We start from the raw sequence: 14,557 nt of genomic DNA, 5'->3' as shown, positions 1-14,557 counted from the left end.
TTAATGACAATAACATCTAAAACGGAAATGGTGAGTTTTTTTGCCTCCCATTGTGAGTCTGGCAGGTGCGAACCTCTAGCTGACATGTGCGAGCTGATAGGAAGAAGCGGAAAACAAACTACGCTAGAAATAACTGAAGAACACGCAATAGAAAGGTGGGGTAGGTAATGTGCGAGACTGGCGGCATTCGCCTTGTCCCAAAAAATGAGATTTTCTTTCCAGCACGTGCGATTCATTGCGTATGCCTTAACTTTTTGTCATTGTAGATTCTGCCAAGTTAGTTAATGCGTGTTGATGTGGTCGTGCGCTATCAGAACTTGTACGTCTGTTTTGCGGTTCTTCTCGTTTTAAATTTTTTAATACTGGTGTTAAGACGCAGTGTGCGTAGAAAAATTACAAGGTTTCTGTTGTTAAATGCAGTTCAAAATTAGCGCTCGTCCTGTCGTCTTTTTGTGCCCTTGTTTCAATTAGATCAGTATTTTTGTTTTAAAACAAACTGCTCAAGCACTTCAGTTAGCACCTTCATACGTTCTGCGAACTGCCGTTGCTTAACGGTAAGAGCTCAACTCACTCTGGTAAATAGTCCGTCATTACATAGTTTTACCACTTTCCGTGCGGAGTGCGTTCGAAGTTCTCAAGTCATCGGACACAACAATTTTCATGGGCTCATTCTTCTGGTAGTCTTCATCTATCTAGGCAGGACATTACTGGCGGTTTCAATGTCTGGCACAGATGACACACATATGGCGTACCGCATCACTACGGGCCACATTTCTTGCCAATCGACAAGTTGGAAACAGCTAGTAAGTTGTGCGAGTTTAATTGTGAATATCCCCCGCAGGATCATAGAAGAAATAAATGAGGCTTACTAAGTTTCCTAGCAAAACACCAAGTAAAGTGAATAAGTGTGTTAATCTGCCAACAAAATGTTTCGCAGTAGCGAAACCTCCTCCGCCAGCAGTTAGCTGTGAAATCTACCGGATTTTTTCTTAGGAGCCGCACAATATCGTTTGGCTTCCTCAATCCCCTTACGGAAAAGTCGGACGTCTTGCTGGGCTCAGAAGGGGTCTCCCCTTCGTACCAGTGTACCTGAGATTTGGTAACCATTAGCTCCAGCTAAAACCGCCAGCAGTTATGCGTCGGAAGATTACGGCGTGGTCCCGCCTGATAGCGTGTAGGGACCTTGAAGGTCCAAAAGTAGGTGAGCACACAGTGAAAAGAGCGGCGGCTCAAAAGTTTTGAACTCGTTCCGAAGCTCCGGTTCGGGTTGTGTAGTCTAGGCTATGGGACGCTAATTAAGAAGCTGATGGACGTCATCCCCTCAGAGCCTTCTGGGTTGGTTTATTTTGTCAATAAATGGCTTCGTTGCACCCCCAGAAACGCTAATCCGAACCCGAGCTTGTACCATTTCTAACGCGCGTCCGGCCGACAGCGCGGGGAGGCAAAGCTTCCCTAAAGGGGTGCCTGCTCGCTCGTTGACGTCATCGCTCGCGAAGGTTTTCCAGCTGCGTTTGCCGGCCCAACCACTAGCTTAAAGGCCATCGCGGTTAAAGTAACAGCGCCGACGTGCAAGTAGCCACCGCGCAAGACAGCTAGATGCTCCTACAAGCTCTGCTGCCCCGTTAAAAACATCTTGTATGTCTGAATTATGCAGGACGCACCTTCCAGAGACCTGTCAATTGTTTAGCGAAAACACCACTGCTAGACGTTCATTGTCGGCATTCGCGTAGCGCCACTGAGCCGCGTTGAGTGTACGGTTATGAAATGTGACCGAATAGACAGCGCTATTCATCGCCTGCATCTGCAATTTTCGGGTCCGCAGTCGCTACTGTCAGCCTTTCACACAAGGTGATGATGATTGTCAGGTATTACTGGCGGAAGGCCGGTTGGGGCAAAAAGCGCCCAATTAGTTGTTACGTACGAGAGACGAACATGTAAATACTAAAATCGGTGAACAAGAACACACTTAAAATGGGTCATAGACAATGAGGGTGGCTGGTGTTCAGGGGCCAGGTTTCGATAATGCGTGGTGTTAAATAAGGTCTCAAAATTTCGCTTCTGCTAAATATTTAAGAACTCGCTTGACAGAAAACGTAGGATCGTCCAAGAGATAGAATGCTGGTTGAAGTGATGATGATGATAGTTGGGTTTTATTGGCGCAAGGCCGACTATGGGCAAAGAGCGCCTCTGGTTGAAGTGGGAGGTGTTGTCTGTAGAGTTCGGCGAAGTGTTTTTGCCGTGTTGTGTGGATTGCTTTGCATTAAAGTAGCACATGAATCATGAACACGGACGCACATGAGCGATGACTCATGTCATGAGCACATGAATCATGAATCAATAAGTAGCACATGAATCAGGGACATGAATAATGGACACAAGAACACGGACGCGCCATCCTGCGCAAGCTGGGATGGCGGATAGAACCGATACCCACGACGGCGCCCCTACCCGAGAGGAGGAAGGATGCTGTCGAAACAAAGCCCCTACAACGGAACATAACCCCGGGTATGGATGACGGGAGCCGCTATTAGCGGACTAAGGCCCTGGCCCGACAGCTGGAGAAGAATCCCCGGATTCTATACGCGAACGCCTCGCTCAGGAAAGGCAGCGTCCGTGCGGCGGCTATCGTTAAGACACACGAGCGACTGATCGCCACAGTACCGACGAGGTCAGGAGAACCCGTGATGGCAGACGAGGTGGCTGTGGTTCTGGCACTCACTCAACCGGGCGTCGAGACCGTGGTCACGGACTTCAATACTGCGTATGGCAACTGCCGAAGGGGACGCGTTTCCTTTAAGGCATTTGCGATTTTCAGCAAGAAGGGGACACTGGGACGAGCCGTTGAGCTCATGTGGGTCCCGACTCACTAGGGGGTAGCAGGCAACAACATCTCCGACTACCACTCTCGCGTAATGATGTTCCCGGCACCCACCGATTCGCGCGATGATGTGGACACCCCGAACCCAATGACAAGCTACAGACAGATTACTCGAGCGTACAGAGAAGAACGGGGCACATTACCCGAACCGCATCGCACTCTAATCAGGCCGCAACAAACGATCCTGCGCAGAGTGCAGGCGGGGTCGCTCACGCACCCCGCCCTGCTCCCTCGCATGTATTCCGAATTAAACGACGCCACCTGTCCTTTCTTGAAGCCGACGAAAGGCACCCTGTCGCACGACATCCCAGAATGCACGTTCCTCCAGAGTCCACTCTTCCAACTGCCTCTCCTACACCCCCGTATTACACTTCCACTTCACCACCCCACTCCTTGAGCGATGATTTGTGGTGCAGCCCCTCACAGCCGACCCAGCAAGTCCTGGCGGCCAGAAGCGAGGACCTGGTGGCGACATATGGGTTCCGTGAATAGGGAATCAACCCCGTCTTGTACCTGTGGGCACCACCATATCTTTTAAGCTCAATAAATGTTGTTTGATCATCGTCATCGCCTTTGATTGTGTAAGTTACCGTACAATCACTAAAGCTTCTGATAACCTAACACTTTGAAAAACTGCCAAAAAAGGTGTGACAAGTAGATTTAAAAATTTAATCGCGAAATATGTAAACTCCTCTTATTCACCGCCCGCAAAAACACTATCTTCTTTCCATACTGAATTCATTGTGCTCCTGTAGCAACAGTGTGGTTTAAAATATGCAAGCGCCGCGCTGTCAGCCGCTCTAAATTGGAATGCTCATTTTATTAGCGTTATTTCAGCCGCTAACTGAGGATTAAGTGCCATTAGGCAATAAGTGTCATCTGGGTTGCGCACCACAACACGTGAAAATACTCCAATTCACAACCCTCATCACGTCAAAACTGGAATACGCCTCAGAGATATAAAGCCCGCCTCGAAATTATTTAAGCAATGAATTCGAGTGAATTCAACATCGCTCTTCTATATTGATACATTCGTTATATTCTGATCAAATGATCATTTCAAACTTGAAGGCCCAATCTCGATTACGACACCGTTTCCTGCGGCGCCGCATAGGCACCCTTACTCTGTTTCACAAGCTGGTCATTTCGACCCCCAATCATTCACCGTACATCATCTCGCCGACGTACATGTCGCACCGAACCAGCCAAACCCTTCAAGTTTTTTGTTGCTGCACTAGAACCGCTACATTTCAATGCGTCATCCCTACCTCATGATGCGAACTACTGGAAAGATCTTCCAAACCACATGATTGCAATCACCTGCCTGTGAACCTTCAATTAAATGTAAACAGTCGTGTTGGTCAGTGATAACTTGTGGCAATGCTCTTTATACCTTCTATATCTAACCCTTATATGACCATATCTTCCATGCTCTTCTATGTCGAGAACTTATGTACTACCCACATGTGGGGTCTTTACGAAATAAAATGTGATGATGATGATAATATGACTATACAAGTTGCCTTTGAAGTTTTTTCGCAATTATAAAACATACACACACTCTTATTGGCAAGAAATACGAGCGTTCTGGTTGAAATTATTACAAAAGTGTTAGCATGTAGAGCTCATTGGTGTTGCATTGTTTTAGCTGACTGAATGTCAAATATCCATTAGCAAGTAGAGGCAGAAAAGTATAAATTACACCCCATTCTCGTAAGAGAACCCTGCGTAGTATGCGAAGCATGCATGGGGTCGATTGAAGTGCCCATTAGATTCCAGTTCGTCTTGATGTTGAGGTACGTGGCCACCGTTATATTTACCCTTTGGTTTCCATGGCAACTACAACTTTTCACTTACCGGAACTACGAAATGGGAAATTGCGTTGACCCCACGGCTGTTTCGCATACTACTCAGGGTTCCCCTACGGGAAGATGGTGTAATTTTATTGAAGGGGGGGTGTTAGAGTGGAGAGGCATTAAAGAGAGAGAGAGACGTTGTACGTATTGTGAGTTTGTCTTTATTTAGGCATGAACATCATCATGTTCAACGTAGGTGACGTGCAGCTGTAGTTGGCATTACACTTTGATTATGACCGCCTGATGGTCTGTAAAATGTAAAGTCAAGGGCTGTTGTAGTGGATGAACCCTGAAGTTGCTGAAGATAAGGTCGATGCACGTTCCCCGGTTGGTTGTGGGCTTCTTGTAATCACGGCCCGCCGAGACTCGCCGACGCACGCCGCTGCTGACGATGATGAAATGTAGAAGGCGCGTGAAGCGTGCTCGTCTCATGCCGGCCCAGGAAGACACCAGCAGCACTGTGGTTCCAGGAGCCCTAAAGGGGAAGAGTGCTCGTCTTGTCCCGGCCCAGGAAGACACTGCCAACACTGTCGCTCCAGGAGTCATAGAAAGGACCAGGCCTGCAGCAAGCGGAGCATGCGCAGTGGTGGAGTGGACGGCGCAACAACGACAACGACAAGGGAGGGACATATCCCCAACCATTGGAAGCTTCGCATCTATAATACGGATCAATTATCTGTAGCCGTGGGAGTTTGCTTCTTTCTTTGACTACCGACAGTTCTGGTGGAGCACTTTTCTCCTGATGTTGAAAAATAAACTTAAAAATCGCAAAACTCACATATAGCTTTTCTAGGGCCACTAAAATACAAAAATAACAAGTTATGTATGCGTTTTCAGTGAAATTAACTTCTTAAAAATGTAAAATCCTCACGTTTGGCATAGTAAAACCGTCCAGGGTGTACCAGGATGGTATTTTCATGGTTAGTATAAAGAGGGCGTTGAGAGAAATAGAACGAAGCTGTGTTTTTGGTGTGTGACGTGGCTGCGTGCTGTGAAAAGAAACCTGTTGCAAATTTATCTATATAAATTCTCCAGTTTGTCCTGCGTTGACGTAACATATTCTGTGAGGGTGCGAGGTTTATTTCAATTCTGTCCCTCAAACACTTTACCTACTTTGTCCGTTATCCTGAAGTTTCTCGCGTTGCGTCCGTTCTCCCCAGACGAGGTCCATCATGGATGCGTCCATGTTTCCAGCCCCGTGTACCCAGCCAACGACGCGCCGCGATCACCAGAAACGAGAATGGCGTAGCATCATACGAAAAAACTGCCGATCCCTCCGCCCAGTACACCGGCGCGTCTCCAGTGTCCTTAATCTGCAAACGGGCATCGCTCTTCATTGGCCCTGATTCATACTGCTCAACAATTCATTGGTGTCGGCAAGAAATTCTGCATTCTTAATTGTCTTCCCTACCTAAATATTATCCGAAATTGCACACGCACTGCAGCTTCGACCGGAAGGTTGCCCGCGACGGCGGGACATGTCATGGCAAGTCGAGCACGTGGAGAACCAGGCTGTGTGTTTGGTTGGGGCTTGGCTTTGCGTTATTACGGCCTAAGTTTTATAAAATAGATGGCTTCACCGTCTCCCGCTATCGCGCATTTTTTCCTACTTTCACGAAACAATATATTAGGTAAATATACGCCCATCTTCCCAAGAGGGAATCTGATGTGATGCGACGCTGCAGGGAGGAGCGTTTGAACTGACCCTGGTATTGGATTGCGTCAGTCCACTCGCTGCAGGGAGGATAGCTTCTATCACGTCTTCATCGGAAGAATCAAGTCAAGCCCGCAATCGTTAAGCAAAGTGACGCGAAGTCAAACGAGCGTGAGCGCTGACTGAAGCCCCGCAGCGCGCTACCCGCTTGATATTCACAGTGCCTGAAGGAGAGGAGACAGCGGAGGAGAGTCGCGCATGCACGCAGTTGCACGACGGGAGCGGAGGGAAGCGCGCGCACGCAGCTCTTGTTTATGATAATAAGACGGAGTGAGAGTGATGCGTACAGCTGTCGGAGAGAAGAGCGCAGGAGAGTCGCGCATGCGCAGGTGACGTGCGGACGCCGCCGACGACGACGCCCAAGCAGGAGGGACATGCCTTAGAGCAAGGGATGCGTCGCATATAAAAAATAATTACAGTGTCTATGGTGCACTTCATCTCATACCTACGACAGCTGGGCGTTGAGCTTACAGTCGAGTAAAAGTCCAGAAATGTATAGCTGCACTTGTCGCGACCATACGACCACTTTAAATTGTAGCTGGTTCATGCCAGGGATGCAGCGGACAATTTGTCCGCTCTGTTATTCTCGGGGCAATAGTGTCCTAGATAACAAAAAAATCTACTGATATCGTGGTAAGGTGAAGGAAAAGTGTGTGTGGTCCGCCCCTCGGCAGGTTTGACGGCTGCATCAGGCTGTTCGAGGACAAGGAAGAGGAGGGTAAAAAAATTCCCCTGCACCTCCCCGATGGGGATTGTGAGGATGCAGAAATGCGTTGCTTCGTTATAGAGAAGCGTCTTGGAGACCGCGTTGAGCGCAACCACCAACTGCAGAGGATCGTTCACGTGAAAGTCGTCGGAAATCGTTTCGAACACACCGTCAGCATCATCGACGTCGTCTTCCTGCGTTTCCTCTCGTTCGCCGCCGTCATCGAAGTGATCGAGCCGACTCCAATCGACCCGAACGTTGATGGCGCGATACAGCGGGGTGTGTTCCAGGTGCTTGAGCCAAGCCAGGATGGTGCCGCGCTTCACCAACCCGCGCTTGTACGTTGCCGGACTCATCAGCCTCCGCTTGATGTGAACGTCGGACGCAACGTCCTCGGGTACCATGCGGGGAAGGCACCTTCGTGTCGAGGCGCGATGAGCCGCTCTTCGACCGGGTTCAGATCGGGAAAACGGGCCGGCCGAGAAGGATAAAGGTAGCCAAAACTCACGCAGCCCTCCTCTTCGCAGCTTTGTCTTCTCCTTCTTCTTCTTCGGCGGTTCCCCTACGGGAAGATGACGATGGTGGTTGAACGCGAAGCTGTCTCATGATGGATTGTTTGTTTGGCCTATCCATAGGGGCATCATGCCAAAATCATCATCAGACGCGCTGCGGACGCCGGCCAAGGGACGCACGACAACCCCCGGCTATAATGCATTTCTGCATAAAAGGCACGATCAGAACGAAGCTGCTCAATCAGTGGTTTGCTCTGGGTTCTTGTACCTACAGTCCGCCTAGCGGGTCTGGCGTACCTGTCGTTCCCGTGTCTGCAGCGCCAACCTACATCCCTGCTGCCCGTATGCCTCGAGGAGCACCAGCTCATCAGCAGTCTCGGCCAGTCACCGACACCAAAGACATCCGCACAGGTGTTGCAGTGTGGTGCAACAACGTCGGGACATTCTCTGAAGAATTGTATTTTACACAGGTGTTCGCGTGTGTATCTGAGGTCTCGGGAACTATTGGCAAGTCTTTCGCTTTGTGGTTTTGTTTTCGTGGTTTGAAATACAAGTGATAGCAACGTGCGATGGAACGAGTGGTTAGGTCTGGTTCGAGGTGCCAGGTGGACCTCTGATCCTTAGAAAAGATTTCATTTACACCACTAAAAGCAGGAATTAAGATGAACAGTCAAGGCCGTGACTTTTATTTTGAGAGGACGTCGATGCAGGCGATTAGTATGGTTGATGAGGGGTCTGCACTTATTATTTCTGTCATCTCACGTCCAGTAGTTCAAACCACTGTCCCTGTAGCCATGCATATATTTGAAATTTCGCACACTATTCTTCTGCACTTAAAGATGAAGTCGGTATTCTAACATTAGGCCAGCTGATCCGGCCACAAAGGCAAGAATCTCTGATTGTTTTTCCCAACATTTACATATTCGGACGGTGCTTACCTGTGCGGTTTCGTAGTCAGCATTATAAAATTGCCGCAGCTTTCACTAGTGCTTCAAGGCTAAAAAAACAGAAGAGCTCACGGCTTCTCTCCGTTCGTCGAAGACCAGGCTGTTGCACTTTACATGAATTTCCAAACCTACCGCTGAAAGTAATCAATGACTGGCACCCACAAATCATTTTCTCAGAATCATTTCGCCTCTCTGTCAAAGTGGACTCCGTTAGCTTGAGCTAGAACCGGTGTCAACTGGTTTCGCTAACTAGGCGCCACCAGCGTGAGATCGGCGTCTGTGCGCCGCCCTATAGCGCGAACGCATGTTAACCGTCGAGCAGAACAGCACGCAAGAGATCACGTTACGCACGCTGGGCAGAAGGTACTCGAAGTTAGTGCTTGCCGGCGCACGGCGCCCAGCAGAATGCGCTCGCTGAAGTGCGTTCGGTATTTTTTTTTCGTGTTTGTGCAAGCTCCTCACGTGGCGCTTGCTTACGCGCAAGAATAAACGAGGCAGGGAGGTCCTCCCGATGTACATGCTCACGTGCGCTGGGTATGGTTTGTTGATTTTTCGGTAAGGCTGCACGCCAGAAATGAAGGCCCACAGACATCTGTTCTTACAAATTGGGTCACGACACTGGGAGAGCCGCTGCACCGCTTCTGTTGGCTGTCCGACGCAGCTTTATACACGAATGAGGGGCGAGCGTCCACGTTATTTCCGGGTCTTTTAGGATGCCGTCTCTATTAGGATGCCATAATGTCAACTGAATATTTCGGCCCTGCTAACATTTATCACCAGAGGCACAATCGCGGATACCTATGCTCAGTCCACTCACTATTAGCCCGCCTACAAAGTTGATTCACAACGTCCACTGCGCATCCATCCTTAAATTCCGCCTAAATTCACAAAACAGCTGAGCCATCTGCGCCATACCGCGGCTTCACACCAGGTGATAGACTTCTCATCGCCAACCCATGCGCCCTGCATTAACCCACATGTGTGCGCCAGTTTTAACGGCAGAGTTGTTTAGGCCGAGTTTGCCCGTCCGTCCCAACAAAAAAAACACCGAGGCCTGAAGAAAAAATATCCGTCGTCATACTGCTCTCTGGACGTGGACGTCCTGGAAAGTTGTTATAAACCACCACGAATGGTGAAGGAGGAGGGTAATAAATGTTTCTCGTTGTTTCGGCGGGCCTGTCAGTTGCGTTCGGCTAGTTTCACTAATAAGTGTACAGAGTATCGGAACACATTTTCCCTATTATTCCATTGCGCCGTCCTGATCATTGGTCTGTTCGCGTTACGTGACATTTGTTTACAAAGAGGTAGTTCATGGGTGACGCCATGTTGTTGGTTATGAGTTATAGTCGGTAAACTGTCGTAGGTTTATGTTTTCCTCCCTCCTGTGCTGTTGCGAGCGGCTGGTGTAATTCCGGTCGGGTATCAAAGATAACGCGTGTAACAGCAGTTCAGCAACACGAGTGTGTGCAAAGATGCCGTTTTGCTGCATTTATGGTAGTGCTGTTCCCAAAAGACCCGATCGAGGTTAACGGCAAGGCCGTAGATGCGGCAATCTGGCAACAATGATGATCGGCAAACTGGCTGCAGCTGCTGTATTGGGTGTTTCAGTGGTGGTATTCCCATAGCCTACATACCGACCCTACGCTCGTCTTCTCCTGCGACAAATGCTTGGTCCTGCCTAGCCTGACGCAAGCACTGAGCGTCTTGGGTAAGAACTGCTCTATTTCATGAAAATAGTCCTGATCATTCGGAGATGATCTGCAAATATAATCTTTACAAGGATGACATGGTGGCTGGTCCACTTTTCCGTTCCGCCTTATAATCCATAATAAGGTTTGAATGATTTTTTTATATTTGTTTGAACAAAGTCCGAGCTCTATGCTGTATGCAGATTAGCCTGACGCTTGCGCTCAGCGTCACAGGCTTTGGCGGTTGTGCCCATGAACATCGTTTTTGCACAAGGCGATGAGACAGTTGTTGGTAGAGGTGTACACCTTTGCTATAAAAGTGTGGTTAAGGAGCTACCGGAAATTAAACCCAGGACCTTTACGCGGCTACACCGGAACCTATCCACAAGGGCACGAAAAAACCCCCGGGTTTAGGATTAGCTGAAACGAAAAACAATAACATTTGCGGTCAATTGGAAAGACAAAAATGCTTCCTAAGGTCCCGATCAAACCTGAGTTCCTCGCATTATAAAACCAGCGTACATTCGATTGTGCTACCATCGAATTCTCGAGCAACAGCATTTCGTTTGGGTTCGTAGCATTGGTTTTGGCTTTGGACTTGGCCGCCGGTTTTAGAGCAGAATAATACCGTCCACTTTGGGAAAGACGTGAAATCCTTCGGTGGATACGAGCCCGGTCACCCAGGTATGAAGAAAGTTCAGTGGCAAGTTTAGAAATTAACGTTAGGTGCAACAGCCCTGTCCCCGGCGAGGGGAGGGGTCTTCCAGCTCTATTATAAAAGACGATAGTCTTTCTTGGGCTACTTAAACCCACATATTTTGGTCTGTCTGTATGTCTGTCTGTCTGTCTGTCTGTCTGTGACTCGACTCAGCCACCCAGCCAAAGTAAAACAATGCCGGCGCAACAGTCTTATATAGTAACATCTAAATCTACCTGTCTAAGTCCGTCGTAATGTTCATACTTGTCAACATTGTTGAAAAAGAAGGAGACATTACGCAAATATAAGGCAGCAAAAATAAGTGAGAAGTAATATTTGGAGGGTTGCTTTATAAAAAATTATACATGCTTGGATTTTGCGAAATTAAATAATTCATCAACTGCAGAAAAAAATTCACTCCGCCGTCGCCTGCTGTCGCAAGTGCCACTGTAGCTTATGGCGCCATTTTGAGAAATCAACCGCAACAGTTACGAAACGTTCCCCTAGATAGGTTCCACGTTTCCCTCCTCCACGCACGTGGAGGAGGGAAACGCGGTTCTTTAAACGTTGAAGTAGGGTGCCTCAATTCACGGGCGTCTTCTCCGTACGGCAGAGTTAACTTCGAGACACCCGGTTTCGACCAGTGGAACGCGGGAAATTTAAAATGATTTAGAAAAACCTGTGGTGCCTTTACCTTGGGAGGAGCGGAACACCATGGGAACAACTTGAGACGTGAGCGGGAAAGCGAAGGGAGGCATTTACTCGGGAAAAGTCGATAAAGGCCATCGTCTTTCGACGACATTTGCAATGGAAAGAGCAGATACGCGGCCAATTTTTTCTCAGCTCCACTACTGGTGCAAGCTGCGCCATTTTTGTTACCTATTGGTCCTCTTTTCGATATTCTCTCTGAAATGACTCAGTGTTTTCTTTTTGCCGCCTATAATTACCTCCTTACATATCTCCTCCCACGATACCAGTCCCGGAGGTGGTTTTCTTCTACACACCTAGTGTATGTGTCAGGACTGCAGATCTTGTTTTACACGTTATAGCACAGTGGACAGGAGCAGTGCATCCCGTATTCGCTCAGGCAGAGAATAATTCAGTTGTGGCATTTTTATGTGCCAAATACAACAGGTGGCCAAGCTTTTATAAGTTCCGTCCTCTGTTTGCCATAATAGCACAACAATGCGATACATGGCAAGTATCTCATAAAATATCACGTAAGCGTGCATATGTGCTGAAATGCGTGCATATATCTTGTGGATTTCACAGATCATTCGATTACAACAAACATGGTCCTGCCACCCGCAGCAGCCATTACTAGCGCTCCTGATATATTCAAAGCCTCGTTGCATTTTCCATTGAATTGTGATGTGTAGTGCTTGGTTGTGTTGCCTTTTGGGTTTTAAAGAACTTACAAATTACCCGAGAGTATTCTGTCACCCAGCGTGTGAATTCTTGAGATCACCACGCTTACTGCAGTGTCTCGTCAGGAAGTGCTTCGAAGATTTATTGCACGACACAAATCACTTATAGTATATAGAAGCAGGCAGTACGCTGGCAAGCAGGCACGAAATATTGAAAAGAACACTCTGTTTGTCAGGCGAAAATACGGGCAGCCTAACGACAATATGCCTGCTGCCCTCTCTTACGGTAAACATTCTCTTAGTGCACTTTTCAATTACTACACATCACCACCAGAACAAAAAGAAGTCCATGTGTCTACGGCCGTCGCTTCTTAATTTGTCCGCAGTTGTGTGTTTGTATTGCGGCCCTCACTATCCAAAGAAACGAAGAAATCGGTGCGCATTGTCTTTCAAGACAATTTTAACTATGGTATGGTGACTAATCTCTTTTTCTGGCGTTTTCTGAACATTTTTCGCGAAACTGATATGCCGCTCAGTTTACAGCAGAATCTTAACTGCGCTTCTGTATTGGTGAAGACGGATGTTAGCTATGCACTTCAGATTTGCCACTTTCCCTAAAACGATGGGTTGCTATCACCGTATCAGCATCAGGAAGATTTTAGAGAGCTTAATTTAGGAAACTGAGCTGTCAGCTGATGCCCACCTATTGTATTACAGGTGAAGCGTAATATATCCGACAAATTTAAAATCCCAGCGTAGCGAGCACCGGGTGGCACAAATGTCTGGAAGCCTTCAAATAAAAATTTTGGAGGAGCGGGAGCCAATTCCAAAAAAAAGTGACCAAAGTATCGTCTACTTCTTCCTTATTACTTGGAAGGCGGGGAACAGGAAATGACCCGTAGCATCCTCTAACACAGAGCTTAATGATATTAATCACTTTGGGCTGAGTAAGAACTGTATGTGGTACACCGTCTCTGTGAATGTAGATGATGTTTTTTACAGGAAAGCTTTCTATACCTCACTAATGGTGTGATTCGTAATAAAAGTGCACTGAAGCAGAGCCAATTTGACACATATGGCTTCGCTAAATGATGATGATTAATTAGCACTTCAAGGGGCTCAAATTGACACAATACTTTCGCAACCACGCCTTCTTCAGCTTTTTATGAAAATATTAGGTATTTACCCGACTAGCTATGTTTTTTTTTTATTTCTGGCCGCCGTGTCTGTTACCATATACTGATGCATACATCTCTCTCTTCCAACACAGTAAAAAGTGGTATTGAGGCACTGGGGTGTGATGTCGCACTGACTGCGTCGTGCGTAGACACTGCTGAAAACAGCACTAAATGTTTGATAAAAAGACTGCTGTAGGTTGGTTATTGGAGTTTCTAAGGGCGAAGCCACCTAAGCACTGGGGCTGTCAGCGTCTCCTGTTGTAGTCGTCGTTCCATGTAGTCGATGCACTAAAACAGCAGGACACTAGTTTCCAACTCGTCGCGCCCTTAACATAAGGTGCACTAAAGAGCGCACTGGAACACTCTATTTTGAACGCTTCGCGCTAACGAACTTCGTGCTTCAAGCTAAGCTGTATACCTCTACCCCCTTCTATGTCGAGAACTTATGTACTACCCACATGTGGGGTCTTTACGAAATAAAATGTGATGAGGATGATAATATGACTATACAAGTTGCCTTTGAAGTTTTTTCGCAATTATAAAACAGACACACACTCTTTTTGGCAAGAAATACGAGCCTTCTGGTTGAAATTATTACAAAAGTGTTAGCATGTAGAGCTCATTGGTGTTGCATTGTTTTAGCTGACTGAATGTCAAATATCCATTAGCAAGTAGAGGTAGAAAAGTATAAATTACACCACCTTCTCGTAAGAGAACCCTGCGTAGTATGCGAAGCAGGCATGAGGTCGATTGAAGTGCCCATTAGATTCCAGTTCGTCTTGATGTTGAGGTACGTGGCCACCGTTATATTTACCCTTTGGTTTCCATGGCAACTACAACTTTTCACTTACCGGAACTACGAAATGGGAAATTGCGTTGACCCCACGGCTGTTTTGCATACTACTCAGGGTTCCCCTACCGGAAGATGGTGTAATTTTATTGGAGGGGGGGTGTTAGAGTGGAGAGGCATTAAAAAGAGAGAGAGAGACGTTGTACGTGTTGTGAGTTTGTCTT

This window comes from Haemaphysalis longicornis, unplaced genomic scaffold (assembly GCF_048455015.1).
Source record: "Haemaphysalis longicornis isolate Haplotype H1 unplaced genomic scaffold, Haemaphysalis longicornis Haplotype H1 scaffold_14, whole genome shotgun sequence".
NCBI lineage: Eukaryota > Metazoa > Arthropoda > Arachnida > Ixodida > Ixodidae > Haemaphysalis > Haemaphysalis longicornis.
The sequence above is the reverse complement of the archived record's forward strand: the minus strand, read 5'-3'. Positions refer to the sequence as shown.